Source organism: Lipotes vexillifer, unplaced genomic scaffold (genome assembly GCF_000442215.2).
Source record: "Lipotes vexillifer unplaced genomic scaffold, Lipotes_vexillifer_v1.1 scaffold8, whole genome shotgun sequence".
NCBI lineage: Eukaryota > Metazoa > Chordata > Mammalia > Artiodactyla > Lipotidae > Lipotes > Lipotes vexillifer.
In genome coordinates this window covers 66,800-77,932 of record NW_006781519.1, presented here as the reverse complement: position 1 = coordinate 77,932, position 11,133 = coordinate 66,800, and positions in this window count along the sequence as shown.

Here is an 11,133-nt window from a genome sequence, read left to right as displayed (position 1 = left end):
CCAAATTATTCACTTTAACAATGATCAAATGGGAAAAATAGAATAACTCAAAATCTAAAGTCAATTTTTTTCTGGTTTCTATCAACAGAAGGTACTAATTAGAGTTTAGTATGGAGTTCATTGGAATACCTATTCTGAGGATACTCTTTCTCAGGTGCCAAAAGAGTTGCTTAACATTTTTTAAACCATCCATTCTCATCAGAATCTTAAATTATATTGTGTTTTTTAGTCTGCATATATAAATGCTTCCAAAAATATTTCCATAAGCTACCATAATATTTAAGAATTTTCTGAGAAACTGATAACTAGCTGTTCTGTGATTGAAACAAATAAAGACTTGGAGTATGAAATCTTGGACTCAGGCCATGCTTTCCAACTATCACTTTGGTAAGCCTTGTCACCTCACTTAGCTCGGTTTCTCCGTCTTCGAAATGGGAATCAAGGCCCACCTCCTATATCTGTCACAAGGACTTAAAGTGCTAATCAATTTCAAAGCAATTTATAAACTGTAAAGTGTTAATTATCTATAAGTTGTATATAAATATATAAACTAGTAAATGATAGACTCTAGATAGACACAGAAGTACATTTACATTACAAAGCTTCAAGACACTGAGGTTGAGTGCATGCTTAATGAAGTAAACTTAAAATTTGAGGTAAAAAACTATCCACAGTCATCTTTCTATATTTGGGGGAAAATGGCCTCTGGCATTTCTGGAATAGTTGTCCAGTCCAGTCAACTAGTTGATTTTTAAATTTCTTGTTTTAGCAGAAATTTTGTGGATAAAATGATAAAGGCTACACCATAGCTTCTATCAAGCCTGTCTTTCTGTGGTATACAGTAAACTCCACCAACTTCTGTCACTACAGGAGCTATTCACAAACCACTACAATTACATAGGGTGCTACAATACCTAGGACAGTGCCTAATATTAAATCTGGAAAGTCTCAAAAGACTGTGCCTGTGGTGTTATCCATTTGCAAAAGTCAATTTGACCATGCAGTCTGTTGGTTTTATCTATTCATCTTTATTAATGCTCAAACAAGGTGTTCTGGATCAGAGACAGATTTCTCATTAATTACCTTACAGTTAATACTAAGCATTTTCCTCCTCCTTACCTTGTGATGATACCATGAGAACCACGTCAAATTTCCTACTCAAGCAGCAGATATTTCATAGGTAAATGATGGCAAACAATGGATTTTCTCCATTTATATGCAGAAGAAAGATGTCATTCCTTTCCTCATGAAAAGAGAGGATGGACACAAAACTTTTGCTCCTTTGAGCTGAAATGGAAATGAGCCTAGATTCTCACGTTAATCTTTAGGAATATAAACATATCTTTCCAAGAGTCAGATAAACCTTAGGTGCTTCCAGTTTTTAAGTTCTAAAGATGTCTTCAAGGGAAAAACATGGGAAATGCCTAGGAATATGGAGCTCCAGGCTTTCTGGCACCCCAGGGCTTCACCTATGGACTTCATTTGGACTGTAACCATTTGTCCCCCTTGAATCAGAGCAATTAGCTACACAAGTGGCTACAGATCTACTTCTCATGGTATATGAACAGTAAAATGTTCCTAGGGGAATTGAAAGCAAACATGCTCGATCTTTATATAATATACATGTCTTTTGTGTCAGAAGGCTGGAGAATTTTACAGGAGCAACAAGAAATCTAAGGAAGTTTTCTTTCCCCACAGTAGTTTATTTAAAATATAAATTAGCCTACCTACTCATTCTGTTCCTAAAGGGCATGACTTTCTGGAACATATTCTTTTATGATAGTCTTATTTAAGTAACAGCAAAAAAGGAGGTGGTTTAGGAGATTTGCATCAGTCATTCATTAAACAATTTGTAAAGGGTGCTCCTCTTTCTACAGATTAAAATGTAATTGATATACACACAAACATGTATAAGTACATAAGCCACATTTATACATCAGTTTCATTCATTTTGTTCCTAGTTATTCACTCTAAAAGGACTGCTTAAATCCTGTAGTCCACTGCTATTACTGGAGCCATTATGAAAACTGCCCTGCTCATTTTCATTGCCTGGAAAGATAGACTTTTATTCCAATGATTTTTTTGTCAGAGAGAGTGATGGCTAGCAAAACAAGAGTCACGTTGTTTTAATTAACTACATAAGTGGTCAGGGACTTCTGAGTACCTTCAAGCCTTTTATAATAATACGCTTGCATCCTAGTTGCTGGGGAATGAATGCACTCCATTATTTTATTTCACTCATTATATATCAATAAAGTACAGTAATCAAAACAATAGTTACCACAGTACGGAGCTCTCTGTGGACAGCAGATGGCACTACAAGAAACTCTAAAGCGGCACACCCAAAGGCTTCTTCTAGTAATGCTCCCTCCCACATAGACTAGTCTTCCCTCAAGCTCCTCAAAAAGTTTAAGAGGTGAGGTTGGCCTAGTCTCTTTACATTCACTCCAACAGACTGTGTTTCTGTTTTCATAGCTTCGGTTTCACCTGCATACAGTGAATATGCATCTCACCTTCCCCATCCATTTTTACTCCCTTGATTCTGATTGTCCATAAGATTTTTTCCTTGAATTGTCTTCTATGACCTAAAATTAGACTGTGATAGGAATGTTTCCACAACATCTCCAAATTCCTCATCAATCTCAGCATTACTCCTGATGGTGACTGGTTGCCCAGGAATCATCTTTGAAACCTCTATAATTAGCTCTATGAATTTCCTGGACTTACCACTGGTTTTACATTTTTACAGACATTGCTCTAATCTAAACACTAATCCATCCACTCTGAGGTTAACGTCACTTCCTCCTTTCTTCTAACTTCTCCCTATCAGTCTGCTCTACCATGTGATGTTCTTCTAGTCTTTCCTCTTGCTAATATCTTGCACTTTCTCTTACAGCCTTCAAATTTAAGGATAAGGTAGTGTTACTCAAATAGCAAAAATTACACATTATTATTAAGTGGACATCTTTCATTCTCCCTCCTTTCAGTGATCCTGATGCTAGACAAACATGGAAGTATTTGTATAGTTCAAGACAAATTTCACAGCTGAATGTGTCCATGTGATTGCCTTGCTGAGAATCATGTTATTATTTTCCAAAGTTTGTGAAATATCTTGTCCCATGGTTTCAGGCAACCAAAGATAACACAAGGAAATTAGCATAATAACGGATCTATCCAAACATATCTACCAGTGGAGAAACCATAAAGATGTAGAACCAAATGCTTTCACTAACCTGCATCGTGTTTCACAGTAACAAAGAAGCAACGAGACTGACTGTTGAATCACTGCATGGCAGATATGCAAATTTCATTTTAAAACCTCATATTCACTGAAGAAACCTTGTTAATGGAATGTTGGATAATGGAATGTTAGCCTCCCATCAAATACAGCATGAAACAACTGCTAAGGATCTTACCAAAATTAAAATCAGAGTATTTCACAGCCAAGATGGAAACCTGCCACATGTCCTCTAATAAGAACAAGGCAAATTAAAATATTAATTCAAGTGGTTGCCCATTGTGTTGAGGCATCATGAGACTGCTGACAGTTTTGCTTACAACTTAACAATACATTTCCTCACACGACTTAAAAATAATTGGAACTTTTCCCTGTGCACTGTTCAGTAGCTTTTTCAAAGTAGCTATAAATCCTCAAAGGCTTTTTATTGCCTAGATAAAGAATATATTTTTCATATTTCAGCATACTAGATTTCTTATACTGAAAATAAGTCTTTGTGAAGCATAAAAATATTAGGGACATTTTATAATCAGACTAGTTAAGAGAGTTTTCTTTATTTCCAAAGGTAAGTGGTAGATCATCTATTGTACTAATTACATACACTGAACATTAATTAAAGCACATGTTAGGGCTTTCTTCTTTTTGGTCATGGCAGAGGGTTGGATGATCTTTGTTAATTTTAGCTTTGGGACAAAAGACTGGCATGGATTAGGCAGGCATTAACTTTTTGCTTCATACAGCTTCCACAGATGATGTATCATTGTCAGGAGCTCTTTTCAAGATTTGCGAAGTATTATTAAAGTGCTTGATCTGTTCTCATAACAGAAAAGGTTTCATGTAATTTACTTGTTTCTCTGTGTAATAGACATAGCTCAAATTATAAATGAAAATGATTATTTTTAAGTCTGGCTTCCTTTCTGCCATGACCAGTGTTTTCAAGCTAACATGCAAAAATGTCTACAGGATCAATGATCCTATTTAAAAAAAAACTTACCTTGTTGGACGTGGTGGTGGGTGGGGATAGCATGAGATTCTGTGAATTCCAACAATTAAATGTGTGACAGCAATTTCAAAACAAACTTCTGGTGAAAATCTCCACCATAATGGATTAGACAACCCGTAGCCTATTTCTTCTAACAAGAAGTACACTCATTCTTTTAAATCTGAACAATATCATGACATAATCAAAGCAACTGCATTACCCCAGTCAACATTCTACCTATTTTTAAGTAGCATTCTCCACATTCCCAATGTGCATTCTTTTGACATTTAAGGTAACAAATCACCTCTTCTACGCAGGATTTTCTTGCTCCTTTGAACAGTCTCTTAAGGCAAGCTACAGTTTAACAGATACTGACAAATGATGTCGCTATGCATCACTGGAGATGACCAGAGAAATATTAACATCTTGAATGAATTGGGTTTACTCAGCCATATAATAATAATTATACCTGTGCAGTGTGATAGACTCACAGGGCCACAAAGCCAAAAACAGCATGTGGCTGTCCAGTCTATTCCACTGACTCTGAGCTGAAATAAATGTAAGATTCCTAAAGTATCCATCGACTTCTTCAATTTAGAAGTCGACTTCTTCCTTTCCCCCTTACAGCACTTCTCCTATCTTCTACCTACAGATAGCAAAAGATGTCTATTTACTGTTTCACTTTCTTTACACTTTGACATCTTTTCAGTCCAGTAGGTGTACTCTCACGGCTTCAAGTGTTATCTCTTTTTTGAAGATGCTCCAGGCTTTAATTTCTGCATCAAACCGTTAGCTCTAATTTGTAATATCCAACTGGGCCTTTCTACCTGGATTACCTGCCACCAAATGCTATGTATCAAAAATGAAATGTCCTTTTCCTTCCATACCCAAATGCCTCTCATTACATGCCTATTTCATTCACCTGGCCCCAAGGCTTGGGAACTCTTCTGGGCATATAACTAATCAATTACCAAGTGCTATGAATTCCTTTGTTTTTGTTTTGAAACTCATTACTTTCTTTCCATTCCAACTACCTTTCTTTTTCAAACTCTCATCATTTCAGGTATGATTTATTACAATCGTCTCCTAAATTGCCTCCCAACCTCCAGTCTTTATTTTCTACAAACCACAATGCTATTAAACTTTTTTCAAAAAAAACATACCTTCTGCCATTTGAATTTCTACCAAAAACCATTTTAACATTTATAATTGCCTGATGTCATAATCCCTATCTGTTTTGTAAAAGTCACACTAGGCACACTATGACAAAGACCAATGAGAATGGGAAGAAATTTGGGAATACATAAGGACTGAGTTAAGGTCATGGTTCTCAAACTTTAGCACTTCTCATAAGTGGTACTGACTATAGAATTTGTGGAGCCCAGTGCAAAATCAAAAAGCAGACACCTTATTGAAAATGTTTAACAATCTCAAGAGAGCAACAGCAGAGCATTAAACCAAGTGCAGGACCCTTCTGAATGTGGGGCCCTGTGTGATTGCACAGGTCACACACCCATGAAGCCAGCTCTGTACATAAGACTCACCCGATTCACTTGTTTTAAATGTGGATTCTTGGATAGCACCCCTTAGAAACTCAGCCTCAGCCTGTCTGGGTAGGATCTGAGACTCTGCATCTTGAACACACATCCTAGGAGATTTGGAAGTTATCATCAGGAGACTATACTTTGAGTAACTCTGGCCTAGGAGAATAACATACAGGGCTAAACTTGTTCCACAGACAAAGGTCAACAGTTCCAACTGTAGTGTCAAAGGGTTTATGACCAATTTTGGCTAATCTGGCAGGGAGAACACAGTGAGAAGGACCTGAAGCAATGATGCTACTCTAAAACTGGACCGAGTGAAGCAAAAGCCAAATCAATTATCTACAGGATTAAACTCACCTTGTTAGCCTAAATCTCAAAGGCTACCATAATCATTGCCCCAAACTTGCCAGTCATTATTTCCAAACAAGAACTCTCCTCTCCAGAAGATGTTGAACATTCAGACTTACTCTATGATGACAAGGCTCACACTGCCTTCCCTTCCAAGTATTGACTCCTTTTGCTCTACCCTTTAACACCCAATTCCAACTTAATCTCCTATACATAACTGTCCCTAATTCACAGAACCACTGAATTTTAGAGTTGGAAATTTTCTTAGAAATAATCTAGTACAATGGTCTTGTCTATAGATGATGAAATCAAGACTTAGAAATTTAATGATTTATTTAAAATTACAGAGTCAGTGGGCAAATAATGACCAGAACCCCAAGCCTCCTTCTTGATTCTCAATTCTGCGCTCTTGTCACTGCAGCACACTATTCCCTTTGACACCTCTCTTCTCAAATCCTAGATCATATATTCATTCATTCATTCACTTATTCATTCAATATATATTTATTGGAGACCTATGATTTTCCAGGCAGTAGGTTAGGAGCCAGGAAAAAATGGAATGGGTATGGTCCCTGTTATCAATAATGCCATTATCCTTCCCACTTATTTTACATACTTCAGCAGTATCTTCTACTGTTACAGAATCTTTAGTATGTATGTCTTGCATCCACAATGAAACTACATACATATTGCTTTAAAGCAAAATTGTTTTCTAATGCTTTGTTCCCCACAGTCTCTAGCAAATGTGTAGGACTGTTTTATGAACTGAAGGATATTTAATAACTGTAGCCCCCTGCCACAAAATGCCAACAGCATTCTAGTTATTATGACCCTTGAAACTGTCCCTCCATATTTGTAAACACCCTTGTTGGCCAGAGTCATGTTCATGTATGTAGAACTATCCTTAGTTGAGAAATACTGCTCTAGCAAAATGTTTTGCACATAGTATTCATAAAATATTTTCTTGGATAACATTGTTAGAGAAACTCCAAACAAGTTTCATAGATGATATAAGAACTCACAGAATGAAGAGTGGACCAAAAATTGAACCTCCTGAGAAAAAACTGAAGATAAAACAATTTTCTGTAAGCTCTTGCTAGCGATATAAGATATAAGAGTAGCGGTATCCCCACATTTCTTCAGGCTACTTACAAATAACTGATCTGTCATTTGAATTTGAATTTTACCTATTTGGAATTTTAAAAAAGCCCTGAATATTCTGTAATCACATTCTTCAAGTTTCTCCTTCAAACTTTCCCTTTATCTTCCTCTTCCCTTCTGTTTTGGAGGAAGTTATGTCTAAACACATTTTCAAGGAGAAACTACATCGGTACCTTTGAACCCACCCTCTGGAACTGTGCCCATACAGTCACTATCACTCTTACTAATAATATCTATTCCAAAGAAAAAAGAAATCAATATCAATGACCACTTATCACAGTTGTGCACCCTGATATATGATATATATTAATTCCTAACTGCACTTCTGCAAATATTATTTATTCAATTTTTACACCAATTCTTTAAGATATATATAGTAAATGTGATTATTCTGACTGGACAGATGAGTAAAATTGGGAACACAACATGCCAAATGATTTGCCTATAAACATAAACCGGGACAGTGGCAGAGCCAGCATATAAACACTAACTTCTTGACTATAAATTCAGCAACTTTTCCATCTCCAACACATTTCCTATCATATTGCCCCTTTTTTGACTTTTCAATCTTTTCTACAACATTGATAACTTCCCCCTCTCTTGTAAAAATACACTCAAATGTCACTATTAAGATAAGAAAACAAAACAAAAACCTACACTCTGCCGGTGTTTCCCTTAAACTCTCCTTTTCTCTCTCTTCTTTTCATTAAGAAAAGAATGAAAGAATCATCTACTATTTCTCACCATTGAGTCATTCCTAAATTGATTACAATCTAGCCTCTGACCCACAACTCTACTGAAGCTGCTTTTCAATAAGGTCACCACAGATTTTTTTTTTTGAAAGTAACTTTTTTAAAAAAATTTATTTATTTATTTATTGTTGGCTGTGTTGGGTCTTTGTTGATGCACACGGGCTTTCTCTAGTTGTGGTGAGTGGGGGCTACTCTACATTGTGGTGGGCGGGCTTCTCATTGCAGTGGTTTCTCTTGTTGTGGAGCATGAGCTCTAGGTGCGTGGGCTTCGGTAGTTGTGGCACGTGGGCTCAGTAGTTGTGGCTCACGGGCTCTAGAGCACAGGCTCAGTAGTTGTGGTGCACAGGCTTAGTTGCTCTGCAGCATGTGGGATCTTCCCGGACCAGGGCTCGAACCCATGTCCCCTGCAATGGCAGGCAGATTCTTAACCACTGTGCCACCAGGGAAGCCCACCACTGATTTTCTAATCATCAAATTTTGTGGACTCTTCACTCTCTTAATAACCAGCCTCTCTACAGCAGCTGAGGCAACCACACCCTCTCCCTGATTCAAATATTTTCCTCCTTTGGCTATCATGAAACTACACTCTCCAGTTTTCCTCATACATCTTTTTTGCATTCAGTTCAGTTTCTTTAGCTCTTTCTTCTTCCTCCACTTATCCTTCAAATGTAGACAGAACCCAAGGCTCTGCCCTTCTTCACAGTCACCATTCCTCCCCTTAGATACTCTCATCGTCTCACATGGCTCCTATCATCACCTTTCCACAGATAAATGTAGACATTTCTTGGCTTCTTACCTCCAAATATATTGTTTCATGCTGCTCCATGAATAAGTTTAAATATGAATTTTTTTGCCACTCCTCAAATTCACCTTTCTCCCATCTAAAATCTGCTCCTTTCCTTGTGATACTTATCTAAATTAATATTAATTGTATTTCAAAATGGCTTCTAAGACCCATCTATATTACCTCTGCAATTTTCCTTATATCTATCCAGAAATCTGCACTCTCACAGCCTTAATCCAGGCCCTCAACAACTCTGAACTGTGCCATCTATAAGACAGGAATAATATCACCTATCTTACAGGACTATGGTTGAGTCAAACTAAGTGATACATATGAAAGATCATTGAAATTTATTGAGTAAATGCCAATATAATTCATAGATTTTAATACTCACTTTGATATATCCCTTATTTTAAATTTAATAAAAGATTGTAATTTGTAATTTTGTTGAGGCATGAATTTGAATCAAGTATCCATAGAGAATGTACTCAGTGGCTCTGTCCACCATCTGCTTCAATGTATTTTCCCCCCTCTACACTGTTAAATTTTATTAAGTAATTACAGATTTTGTTACTTTGCAATGGGGAAAAAAAATCCCTGAAAAGAGAGCCAATCACTGGAGTTGCTGGAGAAAATAAAGACAAAATTAGGAGATGTAAGACATTGATGTCCTATATATGGAAGTTTAACAACAAATTCTGAAGTAATTCCTAGGTTAAAGAAGAAATTATAATGGACATTACAATATATTTAGAACTAAAACAATAAATGCATTTTATTAAACTAAGTGGGATGCAAATAAAGCAGAACTATGATAAAACATACAGCTTAAATGATGATATTAGAAGAAAAAAAATATGAGCCCAATCTGAGTAGCAATCAGGGAATGCGCATTATAAGGCAAAACTAAATACCTGTATACACTTTCCAGACTGAAGACATGTAAAAAGTTAGAGAAGACCAAGTATGGAGCTCCGAGAACTCTTATATACTGTACACTGCTTGCAGGATTGCAAATTGGTACCTGGTGAGAGTGTAAACTGGTACAAACACTTAGATAAACTGTTTACCATATTCTATTGAAGGCTAACTTACACATACCTTATGGGTGAATAATTCTGTATCTAGTATATAGAGAAACTCTTGCCCCAAGAGAAATGTACGAGAATATTCATAGCAGGATTATTTGTGATAGCAAAAACTGGAAATAAGTCAAATGTTTAATAACAGCACACTGGATATATAAATTGTGGTATATTCACAAAATTGATTACAGCAATGAAAGTGAAAGAATGAATCTAACAGATATAATATCAGGTGAAAAAAATAAGGTTTATAAAGGGTACATTATGTTTTGTTCCATTAAATGTAAAGTTCAAAAACAGAGAAGGTTAAACTATATCATTTAGGGATGAATATTTAAGTAATAAAATTTTAAATAAACACAAATTATATCTCATCACAGTAGTGGTTACATGTAGAGGGCAGAGGTTACATGATCAGGGACACAAGATGACTGCACAGAGGACTAATGGAGTTGGTAGTTCTCCATTTCTTGATCTGAAGAGTGGTTACTTAATAATTATTCATTAAACTGGATATATATGCTTTTACAGTCTTCTGTATGTAGATATTAATCCAAAAACTGTTTAAAGAGAAGAAAGCCTCAAAATTAATGAGCTAAGCATACGACTTAAGATGTTAGAAAAAGAGCATCAGAATAAATCAAAAGAAAACAAAATGAAGGAAATAAAGCTAAAATCAGGAATTAGTGAAATATAAGGCATAAAATAGAGATGATAAATAATGTCAAAATGTGGTTCTTAGGAAAGACTAAAAGATGGTTCTTAGGAAAGACTAAAAGAAGACAACAAAACTTTGGCAAAATTAGTCAAGAAGAAAAAGAACAAAAGTGCTATATTGGGAATGAACAAGTGGGGATGAATCCGGTATAACAGAAGTGAAACAGATAAAAGGGAAGTACAAACAATGTTATGCCAAGAAGTTTGAAGACACAGATGAAATAAATAAGAAGCATATAAGCACCAAAAAAAAATAATAACTCACAGAGAAACAGAAAATCTAAATAGTCTTAGAATGATTAAAGAAATTGAAGCAGTATTTTAAAAATATTTGATCAAAGAATAATCCGGGCCCAGGTGACTTGACAAGAGAGTTCTATCATACATTAAAGGAACACACAATTCAAATCTTACATAAACTATTGCAGAGAATAGAAAAATAGGAAACATTCTCCCATGCATTTTATGAGATACCAGAAAAAGACAAGTACAGTACAAAAAAGAAAACTCAGAAACTGATCA